Raw genomic sequence first — 24,331 nt, forward strand, 5'->3', positions numbered from 1 at the left:
CGTTTCACTGAAGTATGCTCTTAAAGAACTAGTGTTTCGAGGAACGTAATTTGAACATAGCTGACGCTTATCAAAGTTTTGCTTCACATTACTTGACTTAATCCATGTATGTTTATACCTTCCATGTATGTTCCCCCAATCTATCTAACCTCTATCCAACGAATACGCTGTTCAAACTACTCGTAACTTAACGGGAAATAAAATAAAAACAATGATATCCGGGAAAGCCCAATACTTCAGTTGGAAACAATGTGGAAAACGGGGAAAACCTCGCAAACTGGTAACAGAGGTGAATGAATGCTAAGAAGCAAGAATGAGTAAGGGAGGGCCGGGCTAAGTGCGAGTATGGGGTAGGTAGAGGGCGCTTCCGCACGACTATTGATCAAGGTACAAGGGCCTCTTTCAGGCATGAGAACGCGTCTCAGACACTGTTTTCTCATGGGGAGTGAGGTATTTTAAGGCATAATAATTAGGAGAGGTGGAACGTCTAAGATATGAAGGTATTCCACCTCACGATTAAACGTTAAATAAGGCAATATTTTTTTAACAAAAATACCTTTAAAGTTATTCAGACTAAAACGTGGCTATATGTACATTGGGGAAATAGGCTTTGGAAAATTCGCTAGATTAATATTACTTTCTGTGTATTATTATACTTAGGCATTTAGAACACGAGAGGTAAAGTGCGTTATGTATATTCAAAATGCACGAATATAATTTTATATTATACAGTGACTCTGTCAATAGTAGTCATGGGAAACGAGTTACTTAAATATGAACAAAAGTCTTTTACAGACCTACAAACTTATCTAAAGAATGGATGGGGGGGGGCACAGTGGAAAACTACCAAATCAAGAATCGCAACTGAACAGAATCTGACATTCGAATGACGTTTTCAAAATGGCGTCCATATAGTAGTTTGTATTTCCATTTTTGATTGTTCTTTAGATAAGTTTGTAGGACTGTAAGTTCAATACACGTTCTTACTGATTATGTCATTCGAGTCGCGAATAACAATAATTCGTATCGAACGAACTTGCTTCTGTCTTCACAGTGGTCACTATGTACTGTTTGACTCTCTCCTGCTTTCACAGCGTGCGAGAAGTACCCAATGACTCGCTCCTATCTTCAGAGCGTTTACGATAGACGGTGGCTGGGTGGAAACGTAGTTTTTAAACATTGATGAATCAGTCATGACGGATGCGCATCAAACGTGGTGTACGACTGTTTCATGGGCAGCCTCTGACTCGCATGTTTCAAGTCAGTCGTACATGACCGGCGCATCTTTAGTCAATAGGAAAATCCCTACTATAAATAAGTCAATTTATTATCATATTACCTACGTTCTCAAATAAATTTACCATTCAATTAAACATAGGTACATTTAGAAATAATTTAGATGGAAATGAAAAATAATACAAATTATCTGTTCCAAAACTTCTATCTGAAAATGGATAAATATATGTTAAGTTTTCCAACATCTTATTGAAAATTCACACAACATGACAACGTACCTAACGCCGGAATGCATGATAACATTCACTAAACTGACTGACTGAATCCGACTTCTGGTGATCTTTTAACTAGGAGTAACTTAAAATTGAGATTGAATTGTATTTTATATAGCTATATAAATTGTATCAGCTAAAGGTGTTAACATAGCTTTACTTACATGTTCTGCCAGTTAGCTATCTCAGAAATTCACGACGACAATTTGATAGTATCGTCACATTTTACTACAGGTGACGCAGCTAGAAACTCACCCCTCGGTGGGGTAGCTCGTTTTATTTTAATTCTCTTCATATAATATTTTTTGTGAATTGTACAATGGTACTTACTAAATACTCGTGGTATCTTCGCATATCGAAACGAGGCCACCGGGAGTTAGCCATATATTATGCTCTTTTCAGAGAAGCGAATATGAATAAAAGAAGAAGAAGACAAACAAACGTCTTACTACCACTTCTTTAATGTCGAAATGATTGCCTAAGCGGGCCTGTTTTCCCATGGAAAGATATTTAGGTTTAATGCATAATAATTAGCAAAGGCAGAAGACAAAACGAAAAGGAATTCAACGCTGTATTATAATATATCTATAATATAAGCAATGTTTTCAACAAAAATACACCCAAAATTGATGTCTTCCGTCTACTGTGTCTTTCTTGCATAATTTTTCCGCCTAAATCGTCAATCCGTACTTCATTTTATTATGGTACTGTCTCACTGTATCAATATTATTAAAGTATAAGGGACGACATTAATATGAATTTTCCATTAATGTAAGATAACAAAGTGTATTCCAACGCCTTTATTCTAATGTACCCCACCGCCAACGTATCGCGCTGTGATTACTCTACGCTAGGGAATCCAATCCCGAGCCAAAATTCTGATCCCGGGATTTCGGGATTACAATTTGACAATCCTGGGATCCCGAGATTGGTCCCGGGATTGGCATTTTTTCCATTGTTAATATAAAATAAATATATTAACATATAACATTGATAAAATCGGTCAAAAATAAATCTAGTATAATTTATACTATTTAAGACATTTATTGTTAATATTGTATACGTTCAATCTTGGAAATACATAAGTTTAATGGAGTAAATAATATTGTAATATAAATAATAATGTAAATTTAATATGAGATTGCTGTTTCTGGTAGTAAAGACTTAATGAATGGGTTAGCGAGATTTAAAATAGTAAAGCAAATCATGGTGTACTTATGGCCCTTCCGCTTCATAAATCTAATTAGTTAGCCAAATATGAAACTGCCGTAAAACGTATGAGATCATGGTGGAATTACTTTGTAATAGTGCGAAGCATTGTTTTTTTTTCAATCATTCTCATTTTTATTAATTTATGTGAAAAAATAAAATGAATTGACAACTTACACAAGGGTATAAATCAAACTTCATTCAAACTCAGTTTATTTCTAATGTAGTTAATTGTTGTTAAAGTATTTTTTCTGTTATATTTTCGTTTTTATTTTATTTTCCATAAAAATTGATAAAAGAAATCAATCCCGAAAGTATCGGGATTATGTTTATCAATCCCGGGATTCATCGATATCGAAAATAGCTCGGGATCCCGGGATTGGAATCCCTACTCTACGCAACTCTAATCCATACCGCGGGAAGATCCACCGATCGCGTAAAGGGTAAATTGCTTGCACAATTTCTCTTGCGCATTTTTGACATGTAGCTCAAAAAGAAAAATGTATTACCAAACAAAATCACAGAACTAGTAATCAGAGCATTGGAGCGGAGCTCGGAGCAGGAGCACGGAGCAGTAGAGCAAAGGGGTTTTACCCGGAGCAGGAGCGGAGCCGGAGCACCGAAAATTTGTAGTGCTCCACTGCTCCGAATGTTTTTTTAGTATTATTAAATTTTCGCCCTAAAATTAATTCTAAGTGAGAAGAGGCAGATAGTGAAAGACGATTTGCTGTCGGTTTTGTTGAACAGGATTGATAATGAAAATGACGACTTTTTCGACGAGATTGATAGACCTTATTTCAAAACAACTGCTTTTTTATTTTTTCTTAATAAGTATATACATGTAATAGGTACCTATATATTAAAAAAAATCATAACGGTCAATTCGTCACATTACTACAGTTAAACCAATCGACATACTAAAAAAACTGGACTCATTTTCAATATATCTACACCCCGTGATTGTTCATAATATTCTTTGATTTGATGTAGGTAGCAAGCGTTTCTCAGTGATAATACTGCCAACAATTCAGCTTGCGTTTTAATTTTTAGTAAAATATATTTTTTAAATATTATATATGTGTATAATTTGAAATCCGATTTATTTAAATTTCAACACCATCAAAGCTCGATTCAATATAAATAAATTTAAAAAATCGTGTTAAGTATTTTTTACTAGATAAATCGATATTTTTATGTCGGAAAGAAAACGTTACATAAGCACAATATTTTTTTTTTCAAAAATCGTTATTGCTGTCTTCTAAAGAACATGTCAACGTACATTTTAATGAAATTTTTATATACGTTTTTAAATTTTCTGTTGAATCATATAAACTTGACTTGACTAGCTTAAACGATCAAAAAAAATGTGCTTGATAGAAATAATACTGAAATGTCACATTGATTTCCGTAGTAACGCACGTATATATTAATAATTTAGTTGCTAGGACCCCAGACCCCTACCAACCAATAATGGTGTCGAAATAACTTTTCGTACAAAACAGAATTAACTGAAAATAAATTCAATTCTACTTAAATATGGCTAAAAGTATTTAAAAAATGCATTGGCATCGTGTTCTGATATATTCTAAAAGTTTCAAATGTCTAGCTAGTCGGGAAGTTAGTTAAAAATCGATTGCAAGATTTGTACCGGACAAATAAGAATACGAGCTAAGAAAAACTTTGTAATAAATTATTCATAAAACACCATGGACTAAAAATATTCTGACTCAAATTAACGCCCTTTTTATTATAGGTATACATAGTTTATTTACCATTGTAAAGTTATTTTCTAATAATTGTTTTAGATGTGTATTGGTTATTATTTAGGTACCTACCTATCATCACCCATGTTTATTAAGCTTTCGCTGTAAATTGTAATATAACATTAAACCGACAGACAGATAAAATATATAATGCTATAAAAAGTTGGCCTTTGATATGTACATTTCCATTATTACTTTATTAATATTATATTCGTATCTCTTATTTGACTGCCTTTCACCTTAATTTATGTATATTTTTTCATATAAAGAGTAAGTTTTATCTTTTGTGAGCTAATCAGGAATCAGGATCAAAATCATGTTAATAAATTAGTCGAAATTTCTTAAATACGTCATAAATTTAATGTATTTTCCAGTAAACTCTTTCTCAAAATTTCTATTGTTATGTTTTAGTTATGACTTTGTAAAAGTGCCTAAAATGAATAGAGAATATTTCCAATTACCATTATCTTACTAAACATTAAATTCCTCAAAAAATGATAGTTATATTAATACCTAATCATAAAATATAATTTTGCTTTACGATACGGTTTCGCTCACATGGACGTTTATCGTGTATATTTAAACTTGTGATCTCTAGACATTTTTCGGTTCGAGAATTCTCGAATTCAAAAATATTTTTTTCTCGTGAATTCTAAATTGTATTTTTCTATTGCTCGAGATCTCGGTAATTCTCGAATAATAGCTGTTTTTCTTTTTTAACTCAATCGGCCCAATTTTCCCGCGAATTTAAGAAATTTCAACCCGGTTCAAAGACGGCAGCTTGTTTCCTGTTCAAATACCCGAGATTCTCGAGACGAAAAATCTCGAGCACAACCTCTATGTATAAGTACCGAAGTAGGTACTGTGATGTACATTTGGGTATATTTAACGTTATAAATGAGTCAATACCCTGTGGTGGGGGTGGAAAAGGGGAAAAGGAGACATTATGGTGATGCAGATATGGGGATTTCTCGGGAAATCCTTAAAATACGTTACCCTACAATGAATATGTAACCCCCCATATCGTATTTGTTATTACGATAGAGTTATTCATACTAACGTTTAGTGGTGTTCTACCTGCCAAATTTTTGAAAAAATAAATGTACATAATATTTAGTAAATGTCGTATATAGTAAAAGAAAATTTATACCTACATATGTGTTAAAAAAACACTTACATTTATTTAATATGTATATTGAACATACATAGTTTTGAAAACACTTTAGAGAAAATATTTATTTCAATATTATATACAATCGAGACTTCTGGAGAATTCGCCGAGGAAACGTCAGATTCGCACTCCCCCCATAAGTCACAAGATCTTACATAGTTACCTACCTATCCATAAAATAATTTATCCATGCTTTCGGCGGTAGTGTAGAAACAATCGCGGCTATTATTGGTATTTCGAATACGTTATGTAACTGATACCACTAATAACTGATAACTGAATACCACACTAATCTCTGCCGATGAAAGAGAACTCACAGAGCTGTTACACCGGGTAGAGGAAGAGAGTCGAAAATACGGCCTCCTTATTAATAGGAATAAGACTAAGTTAATGGTTGTTGATCGGGCTAACCTTCTACCAACACAAAGTATACTCCAAAACCTCGAAATAGTCGACGAGTTTGTATATCTGGGATCGACCATCAGTGGAAAAGGCGGATGCGAAGCGGAAATAAGAAGGCTCACACAGATTGCAAAAAATGCGATGACACTCCTTGCCACTATATGGAAGGATCGGGGAATTACGATTGCCACAAAAATTATACTTGTGCAAACATTGGTGTTCTCGATATTTCTATACGGAGTCGAGTCGTGGACCCTGAAGGCAAGAGAATGAAAGGCAACTGATGCCTTTGAGGTGTGGTGTTGGCGCCGAATGCTTCGCATTTCTTGGACGCAGCACAGGACGAACCAGTCAATCATCCAGAGACTGAAGATAAAGGAACGGCTCTCGACGATATGTCTGAGAAGAATTCTGCAGTTTTTTGGACATATTGTCACGCGCGGACCGGACAACCGGGAGAGACTGGTAGTTTTGGGTAGCCTCCAGGGAAGGCGAAGCAGAGGAAGAGTGTCTGCGCGATGGAGCGACCAAGTGAAAGAGCTGACTGGGGGCACCATCCATTCTGCCCTGAGAGAAGCGGAAGATCGAGAAGGATGGAAAGTCTTGGAGCGATCAAAAAATGGCGAAATTTAAATATGGTCACGATCCTCAGCCATGAGTGCACGACCAAGAAGAGAGAGATGTAACTGACATTTTTAATATTTTTAATTTACCATTTACAACAATTTAGTGACTGAGTTTTCTTAAAAAATATGTTGGAGCCCCTTATGCTCATGCAGTGCCTCGGCGCCCAGGGCGACCGCCCTATTCGCCAGCCTCTAGATATGGCCCTGCCCGAATGTTAGTGTTGCCAGAGTACCCGTTTAGTTTGCAATGCAATTTAGTTTATCTGATAAACTAGCAGTATGGAAACTCTTCCAAATGTTGTTTGCAGTTCGGCTTGCATTGTTTAATTTTGGCTCGCATTGTAGGTACCATTTGTACAACGGTGTGGTTTGTTTTTTTGTTTTTTTTTTAATGTGTGATACCTTTTTCCGTTTGCCAAATATTCGTCGAGTACCTATCTCGTTTTTGTCTCACATTTTACATTGTAAAGATACCTACAATTTACCCTCGTATTGTTTTTTCATTCGTGCTTCGAACACTTAATTTTAATAGTAGCATTATATAATACAGATAAAGGTAACATTTCAAACACTCCCCGCTGTGTGAAAAGAGTCCGCTTTTAAATCCATGAGGGAAAACAATATATTACGACAATACTAAAGGAACCTACCTACTCAGTTATCAATAATTGTATTCATTTTCACAAATTTAGCTTTCTTTTCCAATAGTTGAAAGTTGGGAGAGCTGGACATTAAACTAATACAATTGCATCGGTGACCAAGTAAATCGACTTCGAAGTTAAACGCCTATGCGACAGTTTTTGCATCATTTTATAAGAAATGTCTCGTTCTCAAGTAATAATTCGCAATAAAGATAATACAAATTGAAAAACAATATGTGTACTTGTGTGTGTCAGGGAGTATGGACCTAATAGGTTGAGCAAGTGGCTGACATCCATTTCTCGTAAAGAAAAAACAAAATCTGTCAATACAAACCTCCACTTTGTGGAGGCCCATATGATCCTATCAGGATCGGACATGGTCGAAAGAAGAAAGATAATACATATATTAATAATTCTTATGTTTATTAATGTTATTAGTGTTTGAAGAAGGACAAGCCAAACCAAAACATTCGCCAATATACCGTTACTATGAAAATAATATCGATATTTCAGAGGGTTGGAGCGGACCCTTTTTTGAGTTGCTCCGCTCCAGCTCTGCTCCAGCTCTGCTCTGGGACTTACCTCAGTTGAGGAATGGTCTAAAAAGATCGTGGTTAAGCGATGCGCGGATTGCGGGTCGCGGGTGCAAATGACGCATGCCGACCGAAATATAATTTGTCATATAAATCCGACATTCGTCCATTTAATGTTTTGTTTATCGTTCTATTAGTAACAATAATAATATCGTCTCTGTTCTGGCAAAACACACTAACTGGAAAATACTAGTTTTGAGTAATTTGACTTTGAAGTTGTTAAAATGTTTGAAATGGTCTATCATGTGATTAAGTAATCGTAAAAAGGATTATTTTAAAATAAAGACTGTTTATTTATTAAGAAGGTTTCTAGACGGTAATGTTTTAAATAAGGAACATTTTGATATAACTAACTCAATATGTCATTTTTTCGAATTAGTGTCTTCTGCCAGAACAGCGACAAATGGGTAACGTTTTTAGTCATCTTTACACGAGTTAAGAATTAATACCCCCGTCGCCATCACGAAACAAATTGACGTGTTCCCAACTCGACGTTCTCTCTCCGAATGGCAGCGAGTTCAAAATTTCGTCGCGCCTATAGTTGATAATTATTTGCCGTTTCACTGATGTATCCCCTTAATACTTGCTCCAGCTTCGCTCCGTGGTCTGATCCGCTCTGGGTAAAAAGGTTTAATATGTATTATATGTATACACATGTTAAAATATTTAAAAATAAGTCGTTTTGAAATAAGGTTTATTATTCATCCTTTTCATTATTAATTCGATTAAACAAAATTTACGACAGCAAATTGTCCTTCATGATATGCCTCTTCTGTCAAAAAAGTGAGTTTATTTATCACTCGGCAGTGTTTCAAATAATTTCAGTGTTGTTATTTATATTTGCAAGTATTTTCATTGGATTTTAGGACAAAAAATTAATAGATAATAAACAAAAACATCCAGAGCAGTTGAGCACTTCAAATTGTAGGTGCTCCGGCTCCTCTCCACTGCTCCGTGCTCCTGTTCCGAGCTCGGCTCCAACGCTCAGCATTATATACATACCTACATCCACCATGCGGGTCAGAACCAGCCCGTCGTACACCAGCTTTTGTGCGCATGCATCATGTTTATTTCAAATGACATAACCAAAAACGGTGTTCTACGTCTTTTATGAATGCACTGAAGATAGGTGCTAGTCAGACGATACTTAGAAAACGCTCTGAAGATAAGCAAATCATAACGTTTTCAATTAATGCGTGTAATAACAATTTTTGTTATTTGTGACATAATCAGCGAGAACGTGGCATGAATTGTAATTGACGCGAAAACGTGCCTGTACGTGGTCGTCTCTCCAATGGGTATTCTTAACTCAAAGCACAGTTGCATGAATGACGACCTCAGTCTTGGGTAACTGCTCTTGAGACATTCCCAGTCATACAATATTGATGATTCACATCCAAACGTAGGTTTCTGTGCTACGCCCGATTAAGACCGGGTGTGTTGCGGGCGGTTTTGTGGGGACATTAACTTCAATGACGCGAAGGCTTATGCTCAAAATTAACTGACTCGTTTCCGATGATTAGTTACCAGTGACTGTCTGCGCTTTGATTCTAGCGATAAACACCAGATTCATGGCTAAAACCTCTGGCTTCTCTTCGTTACCACGTGTCGTACCCACGATTGGTTACCCCGTGTGCGTGGCCTTAATAAGAAGGAAGATTTTAAATTAAGTATACGCTCAAAGATAAATCGTGTAGGTATATTGTATTCATAGTGGTATTTATTACAACCGATATAGCGATCAAATAAACAGTTTCTTATTCTTCCACGGCGCTACATCTCGGGGCGGGATTTGGCCTCCTCCACAACCGCTCTCCACTCACTCCGGTCTCGCCACACTTCTCCAGTTACCGGGTCTTCCTATATGAAGCCAGTCCACTTCTACGGCGTCAGCCCATCTCCTTCTTGGACGGCCTCTGGGTCTCTTCCGTTGGGGTAGCAACTTCGTCATGATCCTTGGCGCTCTAACTTCAGGCATTGTCTCCACATGTCTCGCCCATCGTAGTCTTTGGGACGTACAGTACCTTATGATTGTTTGCTGTTCAATCAGCTCTTCCAATTCGTGGTTCATTTTTATTCTGTAGTTCCCATTTTCCAACGTGGGTCCAAAGATTTTCCGGAGTATTTTGCGCTCGAAGACAGCTAATTTGTTTTCCTCGTTTTCAGGTAAGCACCAAGTCTCACAGCCGTAAGTGACCACTGGCCTTATAATTGTTTTATATATTAGAAGTTTACTTCTTCGGCCTAGAATTTTCGACCCCACCAGTCTCTTGCAGGCATGCCAGCATTTATTCCCGGAGATAAGGCGGATTTTTATCTCCTCTGCTGTCTTATTTTGGGTATTTGAATTCAAATAAACAGTTACTACTGTTATTTTAGAATAATTATGTTACCTACTACCTATTTTAAGGAAATGACCATCTTAATTTGTATTTTTTTATAGTGATCGATCGACCTCGATTCTGGACGGAATTTTCATTTGATGCGGAAAAGTCTACAGCGCAGATCGAAAAAAAATTAAAGAAAGAGCTAAAAAAAACTAGGGTGCCATGAAACGAAAAAGTTTGAAAACCACAGGTTTATCGTACTCAACTTAAAAAATAAAAATCTTCTATATTGTACCAACTTATTTTATTTTTTGCTTTGTTTCAGGGTAAGAAGTTTTGGAAGTTAGCGGTCTACAAATCTACATATTAGGATGAAATTTTTTCTTCTAAATTAAATCGGTAAGCTTTTTTTTTAAAGCATTATCCCACCACGACGACATGCGTGGTTTTTCTGGCATCTCCGTTATTTTATTAAACTAGTCCCAGGTCGATGATTCTTCACCATAGTCACTACGATGAGTGACATTATGCATACATAATTCATTCTATGTTATTTGTTCATCAAAATTTCAATCTCAATTAAACCCTTTAAATTAATTACCGAGCGATAAACGAGATTAATCTCAACTCAATTAGGTAATTGACTTTCTTACTAAAAAAAATATTTAAAATTGAAAGTTGTTCTTAGAAAATGTACTTTTCTTTCCATAATAATTATGATTTTTTTCGGTTATCCGTATCTCACTTATCCGGACTACCTTTATCCCCAATTAGTCTGGATATTCGAGGTTCTATTGTACCAAATTATTTAGTTATGTGTTAATGTATATGCAGATTACATTTCCCTTAGTCTAGAAAAATGTTATTAAATTATTAGCAAGTGCAAGTACATCATAACTATAAATCTGGGTCCGGGCATCGGTTCGGAAGTGGGGCACTTAATTGATACCTTGATTTAAACACACAAAAACCGTTTATAAAGTCCCGTTTACGTGGTTCACTTTTGACGATCATCGAATCATCCGCAGTGACCCGTGTAAACGCACATTCATCAACGAATCATCGAAAATGACCATCCGGAATCAAAAGTGAATGAAGTTGAACCTGTTCTACTTTGGATCATTTTTGATGACTGCGGATGATTCCACGTATGCTCACACGTAACGCATGCGCACTGCGCCACTGAGCACTGTCATAATATTTACATAGGTACGTAAACTGTCATTTTGAATAATTGACAACAAACCGGTTAAATAGATATTCCTGCAGTCCACATCATATTTGATAGTACGAGTACATACAGATACTAATAAACAAAGTGTTGTTTTGTGGTTCTTGGTTGCTGTTTCTGTAATTTCTGTGTTCGCTATTTCACTTGACGCCATTTTGGAATGAATTGAGTATTTCACTTTCGGTGACACGTGTAAACAAAAAGTGAATGCCTGTATCCAATTCCCTGCGGGAGGATCATCCACAGTGACTCGTGTTAATGAGACTTAAACATAACGCAATTTGATAATCATTTAATGTAAAAATTTCTAGTTAATTTCGCCGTAACTATATATAATACCTGTAGCTTAACTAGTTTAGCACATTGGCGCGAATACAGTGGTTTAGGTTCAAGTCCAATAGAGCGTCGTATTTTTCAACAAAAAAAATCTAGTAGGTAAATATATGAGGTGTTTTCAACTTATGTATGTCAGATTATGTATATGTGTGGTCGCTATGTTTTTCGTATTGCGGCTCGATATCACCTGTAATATCGTTTTAATAATATCCTCGTTACACGGCGCGCGTAGCAACATGGGAACGAAAATCCCGGTTTTCCTCGCGAGGCAAGCTCTCGCTAACTTAAATTGAAAAACTCGCTAAACTCGGGCCCGAATTTAAAATTTTATTTGATTTCATCGCTCCCGCTTTCTTCCTCCACAATTCCTCCGGCTGTCGAAACTTGAAACTCCTCCGAACTTCGCCGTAAGTCGGCCCGAATTGAGTGACGGAAATGAGATGATTTGACTTGCTATCGTTTAGGGGAGGGGGTTTCCTTACCTCGCATGCTTTATCTAATAACTCCCTACTTTCCATAAACCTTCTAAATAAATAGTATATCGTTATTCATACTACATAATTATACATTTTGTTGCTTAAATCTAGAAAGGCGAATAGGTATCAAAAATTACCCACTGCTTTAGCCGGCTCTCACATCAAAACTCGTCCGCATGCGTCGTGTCGAATACACCGATGTGACGTCATCGTTATTCACAAAACACACGTTATCTTATGGACCTTCGCACACTGCTGGACATGCAACTATTTTCATCCGACATGCAGCGCAGGTATAATCCCGAAATGTCGCACTTCGGCATTCATTTTGGCTTCCCGAGTGACGTCACTGTCCTCGCATGGCCACATAAGAAAGTTGCACATCTTGCGCTCAGTTTTGATTTATGATTATTATCCCAGTCGAGACGATTTTCAATGTGCGACTGGGCTTGCGGAGAACAGAGAACCGGGCTTGAACAGAGCAGCGGCGAAGGGTGGAGGTAGGCTAATTTGCAAATGGTATCGGTCAGTTTTTAAAATTAAATTAAGCCCTCCATAATAGATAAAAAATATTCTAACTATAAAATATCAAAAAATTATCTATGATTAAATAGCAGATTTTAGATATTTTATAGATGGAAGAATATTTTGTACCTATTATGATTTGTTTTATTGTGTTACCTAACTGTCAATTCATGGTGGAAATGCATTGTTTTATTAATTTAATTTAATAAAACGCAAATTTTATCATACTTATTCCACTTTTATTAATTATATCTGGACCGGTTTCGCCCGCCTCAGAGGGCTTGAAAATGTCCCTCTGAAACGGACGAAACCGGTCCAGATATAATTAATAAAAGTGTAATAAGTACGTTAAAGCTATACTTCAGTTGAGGCATGGTCTAAAAAGATCGTGGCTAGGCGATGCGTGGATTGTGCAAATGACGCGTGCCGAACGAAATATAATTTTTCATAAAAATCCAACATGTGTCCATTTAATGTTATGTTTATTGTTATATTACTAATAATAATAGTATATTCATTGACATGTTTTCTTTTGAAGTTCATACGTAAAGTTTTTTAATCATCTTTACACGATTTAAGAATATTTTTATCCGACGCCATGACAAAACAAATCGACGTGCGCGCACTTCGACTATCGGTCTCCGATTGGCGACTAGTGAGACATGTCGTCGCACCTACTGTTGAAAATTATTTGCCGTTTCACTGAAGTACGCTCTTAAAAAATTGAACTTAACTTGTATGGAAACTTCCGCGTTCGAACATGGGTGAAATAAAGATACTTACTATCGTTTGTCGTGGATACAAACACAGCCCTATTTTGGAACACTAGCGGGAAGTTTGAATAAAGCTGCTGGGGGGCGGTAGTAGCCTCGGAAGCAATTTGGGGGCGTTGAATATAAAAAAGGGGCGGTTGAACCAAAAATATAACAGAAGAAAAAATTAAGAGATTACATAATTATTATTTTTTTCATGTGTTCTTTACATGGCCCCCACATCCTGAAGCGGGCGCCCAGTCTAGGATCTTTGTCCCCCTACCTATAGCTACTGTACGAAAAAAAATTCTTGGCTACGTGTTAAAACTGTGAACTAACATGCTCCGCCCATTTTTAACTGCAATTCCATTATAAGCTCCTTCCATTTAGTCACAACAGCGCCTGGAAACGTAGCCAAGAAAATGTTTTCGTACAGTAAAGATAAAGGCAGTGTGACGCTCTATAGTAGCGTTTTCCAAAAGGTGTACGCTGTAAAATCAATGTGCATATTTAGTGTTTTTTTTTCTACATTTTAAGGGGGGACATGCTCAGCGTAGGTCAAAATTTGTACTTTTGTTCTATTTTCAAAGCAATATCCTGGACATTCCTTAAACGTTGTAGATAATCTATTTATATAATTTTGAAGCCTTATTATCCTTTATATTTATTTTATACATTTAATGACTGCATAAAGTATTTTTATTACAAAAAATAGTATTCTCTTAAACCTCTCGCTCTAATGTTTTAGAATATAGTCATATTTCAGTACATAAATGTGCAGTGGAGTTAAGATTTTTTACATTTATTAATTTTCAAACGCATTTATAAAACCATCAGTATAATTTATGTCGACATTATTATAGTGAAATATTTACGATAAAAAATTATATTGATAATCTCTGTGATCCCAAATTTGACAAGAATTAGGCATTTTATTATTCAAAAAATGGGCAAGATTAACACATTTGAAGATAATTCTAAAGATACTAATTATAAGCTATGTCTTTGACCATTCAAGTGTGATAAACATCTTACGAATAATGATTGCTTTATAATAATTATTGACCTAAGAATAAGGTAGTGTTTTTTTGAAATACGCCATTTCTTTTGGCATTCCTCAGTGGTTAAGCTACAACATACGGCCGTAGCCATAAATTGATAAACTATAATTGAAGTAGGGAGTAAAATGATGTTAACGCGCGTGTTTGAACATGTACCGTTAAAAAATCGGTATGGGTAGGTAATAAAATTATACAAATAGATTATCCACAACGTTTAAGGAGAGTCCAGGATCATGCTTTGAAAATAAAAAAAAGCTCCATTTTGACCCACGCAGAGCACGTCCGCCCTTATTGCATCAATATGAATAATGGAGTTGTCGAGTATCGATACACAATTAAAATGTATATCGTACAACCACATAATTTTAATTAGAAGGAATTTGTGATGTGTATTTATATCACTTATCTGGTCGACTCGCAACGCCAGGCCCTTCCTCAGCCGGGCCCCAGGCTAGAACCATGTCAGCCCCCCCCCCCCTTTTTGGGGGTCATGGTTGTTTAACACATTATGGTTATATTCGTAGAGATTACTAAATTATACATAATATGCACTCATGTCGCCTATTATAGGTCTTAGTATCCCTAATTTTGTTCAGTTCAGTTCAGTGTTGATTGTGAATGTTTCTATGGTTGATTTTAATAATAAAAATATAATTTAATTACCACATCATCTTCACAACAACATCTTTGTTTGCTATGTTCCATAGTGTTGTATATACGTACTACATTTTTACACTTAAAATTTGTCACTGCATTTTCTGTATATTCGCTTGGAAAGGATCCAAAGGGGCATTAAGATTTTTTTTCTCCATAGGGGAAAGTGGGCCAAATAAGTTTGTGAATCTCTTAATTTACTAAAGCCTATTATGTACCTATGTATGTTTTTGTATTGCGTCGCAAATGGAAATCATATTATTTAATATGCAACTGCCCTGACAAACAAGGAACTATAGACATATTACGGGTTTTTTTTCAACTTTTTTATCGGATGTAGCGACGCGTGGTCTCGTGGTTTGTTGTTTTGGATAGAGTTTGCAACTTTATACGATGTGGACTGTTCACAATACTTATATTTAATTTGATTACAATGTTTTTATAAATACATACGGGTAGGTGTTTTTTTGGTTTGTATTAAATCAGCGGTAACGAACCCATGGCACGCGAAAGGAATTTATAACGACAAATGGCATAACACTGGCATGCAAAAGTTTCTTTTTATTTTGAAGAGATAACATTTTTGTGGCACGCCAACCATCATTATAGATCTTTTTAGTGTCTCGGTACTTGCATCATTAAAAAGGTTCGCCATGCCTGTACTAGACGTATGACTAAACACTTGAAATTGGAACGGCAAGCGCATCATGTTATTGCGCAGGCGTCAACACTCGTTTATCGCGTTCTTTTGAACGGCGCGTGTCAACTGTCACATGAATGTCTGTTGTAGAGATTCTAAATGTGACGAGAAAAGACCGGCGAACCACTATGTAAATATTTGCAGCCAGTATTGCAAGATGCTTTCACGCGATCGCTGAATCGCATCAAAATGGCTCGTTATTTCATGACGTTTACGTAATAATAAATGCAAATACATTGAAGTTAATGCTTAATCAAGTGTATCACCGGACCCTACTTTTGGCTGTGAAGCATCTTTTTTATGGCTGGGAATGTAACGGGAGCAGTTTTCATACTTGCCAGGTATACTTACGGGAAATAAGAAGATACTACAATATTACTATTAATAGGTATCTACACACTAATTAATAGCTCACGGACAACATAAAATTGAGCGATGATTTTAAATTATGTATTTTCCTACCACACACTTAATAATAAAATACATAATAATTTATTTAATTAAATCATTAAGTTATTAATTATGTATTTTGTATAAAGCTGTAGTCATAGAAAATAATATTATACGTAAAGATGTTAGGCTTAACCATCAGAGCCTATCATATTGCATGCACTGCGATAGACATGCTGAGGTCACGTGACACATACTCCATACAAAAAAAACATCAGGATTACTCGAAAATAATCCGATTAATACATGAAGACTTTTAACATATGGTGCTGTAATATGTTTATAATACATTCCTACATCTACGGCAGATGTCGTAGGCAAATTAAATTATTTTTATAGAATCTAAGTGATTGCCTAGTATAGAGTCTTCGCCACTGGTTTTTGTACTATACAGGAAAACCAGAGAAGATTGATGAGTGACAAAAGAAACCAAATCCTTCTACAATCTATAGCGCCGAAAAATAAGAATGCCGAATTTGATTCCATCAAAAATTGTTACAGTTAAATGCTTGCGGTTCATAATGTTTTCAAGTAGGTACTCCTACCGTTGATTAAACCGAACGGATAGTGTTTCAAACAATCACTTTCACGTCCGAAATTCATCAAAAACTTCCGCCAGCCATAGCAGCAAGATAAACTCGCAGCGCGGTTTCTTAAAATCGCCCTCTCTGCTTGCTGTAATTGATTCTTGGAAAAATAAGTACTGTAATATTAAACTTTCCGTGAAAATTGGGAAAGGTTTTTCTTGGGATTTCGAGTAATTTTGAATTCAGATGACCCTTAGTGGTTTTCGCGTACTTCATTGAAAGGAACTTTATTAAGTACTTTTTCTCAGTGTGATTCAAAACTTTATAAAAAAAATATTAACCGACTTTAATTTTTTTTCCGAGAATTTAAAAAAATGAAATAGAGCGAGAATTAAAGGCCAAAATGTTTGAAATAATATTATTATTAACAAGTATTTTCAAATTATTTTTTTTTTTAATCTGAAATCCTTATAAAAATCTTGTTAATGATGTCAACTTTACTGTCAATTTATTCTTAGTGAAAATACGTTGTAATATTAATTATAATAAAGTACGGTACGATAAATAATCGTTTATAATTATTATTAGTAGGTTAGATAATTAACGTAATTTAAGAAATTGCCGGTTTCGTCTATTCCGGTGGTGAGCAACCTGCGACCCGTATGATAGTTTTCTGCGGCCCAGTACCTACATATGACGTAAATTTTAAAGTTAATATAATCTTTACTCGGAGTTCTCGGTCGTTTCATCATGACTGAGGATGATTACTACACTAAAATGCAGTCTTCTTCTGAGCGACTAAGACTGTCCACCTTAAAGCTGCCCCGAATAAACGTCTTCCTGGAGACTAATCGAAGCCACCAGATTTTCTGGTCCGCGCCGAATAATGTGTTTTTAAGAAAACTGGAAAATGCATCTCAAACATAATATTATCGAGTGCTATTCGTTTATCTGCAGTCAGCTCTGTGCTCTGTCCAAGAAATACGAAGCATTCGGCGGCAGTAGCACATTTCGAATTCGTCAATTATTATTGCCCGATGCTCCCTTGCCCTCTGGGTTCATAACTCGAAACCATACGAAAATATGGAGAACACTAATATATGTGCAAACATCATTTTCGTGGAAAATGAAATTCCTCGTTCCTTCCGCAATCTGTGTGCGCCTTCTTAGTACTGCTTCACATCCATCTTTTTCATTCATGGTCAATCTCAGTTAATATCCAAACTCGTCTACTGTTTCTAGATCTTGGGAAAATGGGTACTTACTACGGTTAGAAGGCTAGCGCGATCAATACCAATTACAATAATAATATATTATATAATAGTAATTATTCGTTGTTCGTTGCTATATTATCTATGGCTCCAATTTCTATCTGACTTAAAGAAATGTCTCGACCTCATTTTTCAACGGAATAAAATTAGGGTTCGACATAAGTGTATCATTTCCCCCCCGAAAAGTGTTTAAAAGAAATGGCTTCAAATTATTCGGTAAGAATATAATATATGCAAATCAGCAAGTATTTTAATAAAAATTTATTAAAATATTGGCAATTATTTAATATAAACAGCAAGTAAAAAATAGTGTATTAGTAGTATATAGTTTGTTCATACCGATATTCATGAATATTGCGAGCGAGCATAGACTAATATACTTTATGTGCGATAATGGTAACCCTAAAATGCTTTTACTTTTCATACTATCAAAATTATAATGGATATGGGTTTTATCTATAGTATTGGCCCATGCCATTTAAATAATGACAACTTATGTTTACAACTGATTTTTGAATATTCTTGCTGTACCAATATTTTACATTGAACATTATAACTGGCGGGCTTATAATTCTGACCATTGACATTAAAAACTTGTCTAAAAAAACAAAATTGTCTAATAATACTTTCTCAAAAATGCTCGCCTAAAGAAATGTTGCTCATCACTGCTCCACTCAGAGGGTCATTGTCAACTGATAAAAAAGTCTAACTTCCGCAGCTATTTGGTACTTACTACCTATACTGTTCTTATACTGTCAAGTAATATGAAAATATCTCCATATTATTAATGATAATATAGTTTCAGTTATAATGCCAGTAGGTATGTACCTACTTTGTTGCTAGTTGTGTCGCTAGTGCGCTGAATATTTAAATATAAATTAAAATTTATAATATAATATGACTCATCTTGCTATCTCCTTATTAAAAGAATGCACTTTTTGAAAGAAGATGGCGCTGTGTAATATTGACATTGGGCATACAATTAGTCATCTTGAGCCGGTCTTGCAATATTCATCACGTCGTCCCCACCGCTCACTTCACTCCGCTCCATTTGCAAGCGGCAATACTATAATAATTTGTTTACAAAGCAGCGACGACCCGCGAATAACTTCGCACTGCATTATCCGCCGGTTCTAAATTTAAATTTAGTCGCTTTCAGTCGTCCCGCGGAATTGAAGCGTCCGCGCTCTTTTGTTCGACAGTATTGCATATCCGGTGTTGCCAGGACGCGAAAGTATTATATCCGTACGGTGAATAATATTCTGGCAGGATTCCACAATAATAAAAATTCAAATCTAGTTCGTTCCAGATTCAAATATCAATAGTGTTCACTAAATATTCGTCGGAATATTACTTTCTATTGTTGTTTGTGTGTATTTTTTTATCCGTCTCGAAACGATCCAAAATCTACCGAAGAATATCATATTGTTGGATTTTTAAATGTGATTGTAAGTATGTACGTGTTTATCTATATTTCGTTTGTTTCGGGTTTTATTTCGCTTATTAAGGAAAATATCGTATTCCAGATTCTCCGAATTTTAAGGGAATAGGTACTCTTTTTTCATGTGCATACATTTCGTATACATTTATGTAGACAATAAATTTAATAGAAGTAATCCTATATGATTTGAGTTATATACAAGATGTTATATGAATATTCATTAATTTTACAAAACTTACCAAATACCTACCTATTGTAAACTGTAGTTAAATTAAATTTCGAAATTTTTAATGCCACATATTTTTTATAATGAAAATGAATTCACAAGTAGGTATATTGAATAACAGTGGTAATTTTTTTTACCCACATACCTACCTATGTTGAAATAAAGTTTATCTTGTCAGTGTATCCCTGAAAAAAGTTTATTTTATTATCTATTGATATTTTGGTAGCCGTTCCAAATTCAAAAACGTTATTTTAAGTATTAGGAATATTTAAATGAGGTTCTGAAGATTTAATGAACATAAATTGCACAGGTGACCGAGTTAAGTACCTACCTAAACTAAATCGACTTCAAACTTATTAATATGCAATTATAAATTCTACATACCTACTTACTGTTTTCTATATTGTGTAAATTACGTTTTATATTATGTTTGCTTTCAACTGATCATTATTAATATTCCAAATGAAGAACCTAATAGTTATTTATGTTTAGCTTTAATTTTTGAAGGTGGATAAGTTAGGCCAAATATTTCAATTAAATACATTGCAATGAAAATTATGAAAACATTATACGCTATTACTTCCAATATAATATTAATTACAGTTTAATGTTTTAAATCTTTCTTCATGCATTATTACGTCAGTATTTGCATACTTGCTGATGATGTAAAAACTTATCATTTTAAAAATATATGTCGTTTGTACTTTGTACTCATTTAATCCTCAGTATCTCAGATAGTAAGAACACGTAAGCAATTAAGCTCATTTTAATTATTCTTGAATCGTATTTAAATGACGGTGGAGCTACCAATTTGTTTATCCTGATTGACTACAATAATGTCTCATTTATACGAAATACATTTACATATAATTATTATGACTTACGGTAGCCCATTGTTGTCTGTCTAATAATAATATTATTAACTATTGTTTAGCTACCATTCGGTTAATTTTATAACCCTTTAATAGCCTTGAATCCGAGCTTCCTTTCTTGGAACATGGCTATATAGAGTATAAAGCTTTAAAATACCTTCCCACTTCCATCGGAAATACAATGGCAATATTTTTTCTCCATTGACGCAAGCGAGCCAGTCTTTTCCTTTCGTTCACTTCAATTATTATTGTTTTCAGTAGAAACAGTCGATATAATTGACCGATTGTGGTTTATGAATCGCACTATTTTTGAACTGCCAAATAGTATCAAAAAAGTGTCAATACTTTCCTTTCGATGCGATACGATACCGGTATTGATATTTTTGTTGTCAGTATCGAGTCATTCGATACTTTTTGGAAATATGTAAATGCTGTTTGGCGATTAGAATATTTACAATATTTTAGGCGTTATTTGCATTGTAGTTTTTTGACATTTTTGCTCCAAATAGATAGAGAAAATGGAAAGTGTTTTGTTTTAATAATTTCTGTTCGTTGTTCTGCAATAAATACACTGTTTTGTTTAATAATTTGATATGTAGAGTCAAAAACATCCAACCCTCACAGTGTGACCAGTAATACCCCGTTTACACGTGCATAAATTTACTGTTGACGGTATGTATTATCGCGGCCATATTAACAAGAAAAAATGCACGTGTAAACACGTATTATCGTGCAAGTTGCGAGATTGCATGCATGTATCAAAAAAGTTCAGAAGCTTGTAAATTTTCACGCAATAAATTGGTAAAAACTTCCATTTTGGGTGCGCATGCGCAGTCAGTAAAAAGATAGTGGCGAACTTGCCGATAGAAATACGAACTACACCACACAGAATAATTTGACGTTTACCAATCATCTACGAACCTGTCTGGATCTATCTGAACCTGTCAAATAGCACCATACAATGACAAGGTCGCGTCTCCCTTAAAGTGCGGCCACATCGGCAACAAGTCGCGCGACAACTCGTTAAATTTTACGATAATTATCATAATTGCTTAAGAAATTTTACGATAATTATCATGCTTATCGTAAAATTTAACGAGTTGTCGCGCGACTTGTTTTCGGTGTGGACCCGGCATTACGCTTGAAGAATGAGATTGAAGCGGCACGCGTAACAGCTGTTATTATCGCGGTAGTTTAAAATACACTTGGTGATAGTAAATCCGTGCACGTAGGTATACAGGCGCTTTATCGCGAACTATTTTTAATGCATACCAAAATAATTATGTACCTACCGTGAAATGGGGTAAGATTAGACAAATACAATTTTCAAAACTTTTTGTATCAAATAAATGCTCTAAGCCTCAAATTTTGCTAAATAGTCATACCACATGACCACATCATGTTTTTATTATTATAATGATTAATGTTTTTCTAGAAAAGACTGCATTTTTTAAATTATATATTTAAAAGTTTCGATACTTTGGTATTGAAAGGTACTTTTCTTTATGATACGATACCAATTCCAAGTCTCGATACGTTTTCTTCGATATGACGGCCCTCCTCCCTATATACGTCCTTAGAAAAGCCGACAGGTGGCGCGACTAGTACTGTAAGCGGTTTGTTTTCATGCAGCGGCACTACTGATTCAGTATGCTGCGAAGTTTCAATCAGATTGGTCGGGTTGTTGTGTGTTTCTCGTACATTTAAAAAAAAAATTTGCTTGTGGAAAATGGAAAAATGGAAAATGGAGAAAATTGAGTTTAGAGCTGTTATTAAACATTTTAATATAAAAGGTTTAACAGCAATGGAAATAAAAAATGAGTTGGATTTAGTTCACGGCATATCTGCTCCTTCACTTGCAACTATTTATAACTGGTTAAATGAATTTAAACGTGGTCGTACATCAACAAAGGATGAACCACGCTCAGGACGTCCTGTAGAGGTGACTACACCAGAAATGATCAATAAAATCCACGATATGGTGTTAAGTGACCGAAGATTAAAGTTGAGTGAGATAATTGAGGTTACAGGGATCTCAAAAGGTAGCGTCATTTCTATTTTACATGACAAATTGGCCATGAAAAAAATTTCTGCAAGATGGGTGCCGCGTTTGCTCACAGTCGACAATAAACGCAATAGGGTGGTGGCCTCTAAAGCCCTGTTGTCGCTCATGCAACGCAATCCGGATGAATTTTTTTGTCGCTTTGTGACTGTAGATGAAACATGGATACACCACTATACTCCCGAGACGAAAGAACAGTCAAAGCAGTGGATTGCGAAGGCAAACCATGTCCAAAGAAGGCGAAAACCGTAAAATCAGCTGGTAAGGTTATGGCTACTGTATTTTGGGATGCACGTGGAATTATTTTCGTTGACTATTTGGAAAAAGGAAAAACAATAACAGGGGATTATTATGCATCTTTATTGGACCAGCTAAAAAACAAAATTGAAGAAAAACGGCCTCATTTAAACAGGAAAAAATCCTCTTTCATCAGGACAATGCCCGTGTTCACACATGTTTACGATCAATGGCTAAAATTGAAGAATTGAAGTTCGAATTGGTCGACCACCCACCGTATTCGCCAGATTTAGCCCCCAGTGACTTTTTCCTTTTCCCAAACTTAAAAAAATGGCTAAGTGGACAACGTTTTTTTTCAAATGAAGAAGTCATCGATCGGACAAATGCTTATTTTGAGGACCTTCCGAAAACTTATTTTTCTGACGGTTTAAAAAAAATTGAGAAACGTCTAACCAAGTGTATTGAGCTCCAAGGAGATTATGTTGAGAAATAAAAAAAAATACAAAAATAAAAACTGTTTTAATGCTTTTTTCTAAGGAATTATTGACCCACCTTCGTACAAGGTCCCGAATATGTATGACAGCTGTACGGAGTTGATTAATTTACTATTCTAAGTACTGAGTTCAATTAACTACATAATTGTAATTAACCATTCTTAGAAGTTTGTCTGGGGGATGCCGAGGTAAGGCGTCATAGTATTCCGTATTTTATCAAGGTTAGTACTTTGTAGTGCATAGTGAAAGTGTAGTATCGTCACGCAACCATCTTTTTCGCGGCCAAAACACCCCGCACAGTCATCTGTTTCCCTAATAATGAAGTGGATGCTGATTCTTGTAAACTCCATTATTTACTTCACTTTTCCAGAAGACTACCCACAAACTAACAGTTTCTGTGACGACGAGCATATTATTATGTCTTTTTAATTTAACAATATAAAAATGAAAATTTTGGAAATCACTGATTTAGTAGTTTTAATTTCATTCACACGATATGAGTGTTTTGCGAATGACATTTAATTACTAACAATTATATCGTTAGTGGCAACACACCAATGCATGATGATGAAGTCATGTGCTGGAAATATTTTGCTTGATTCATTTTTTTGCATAAGGATAACAATAATTATCTGCCACAGGATTTGGCGGTTTCGCGGTGGTCAACTATCTTGTCATCGTAGGAGACATCATACGTTTTCCTGCTGTAACTGAATGTTTCATTATGAACTTCTTCATTTACTTTCACTCAGTTTCTGTCCACATTTCGTGCGTTC

The 24,331-nt window shown here is 35.3% G+C and overlaps 1 protein-coding gene across 5 annotated transcripts in view; it reads left to right on the top strand.

Moving 5' to 3' along the window:
- Dg (Dystroglycan) overlaps window positions 1-24,331 on the top strand; it is a 428,114-nt gene that overhangs the window by 327,911 nt on the left and 75,872 nt on the right. Inside the window, exon 8 of one of the 5 annotated variants that reach the window (XM_085943734.1) lies at window positions 10,566-10,639. The exons of 3 other annotated variants lie outside the window; for them this stretch is intronic. The gene's annotated coding sequence lies outside the window, so the exon portion shown is untranslated. Of the gene's footprint in view, window positions 1-10,565; window positions 10,640-19,380; window positions 19,672-24,331 lie in introns of those variants that run through there. One more of the 5 variants, XM_085943733.1, reaches the window with a different exon arrangement.

The sequence above is a fragment of the Rhyacophila brunnea genome, unplaced genomic scaffold, assembly GCF_057557595.1.
Source record: "Rhyacophila brunnea isolate RB1 unplaced genomic scaffold, BYU_Rbru_1.0 scaffold_16, whole genome shotgun sequence".
Classification (NCBI taxonomy): Eukaryota; Metazoa; Arthropoda; class Insecta; order Trichoptera; family Rhyacophilidae; genus Rhyacophila; species Rhyacophila brunnea.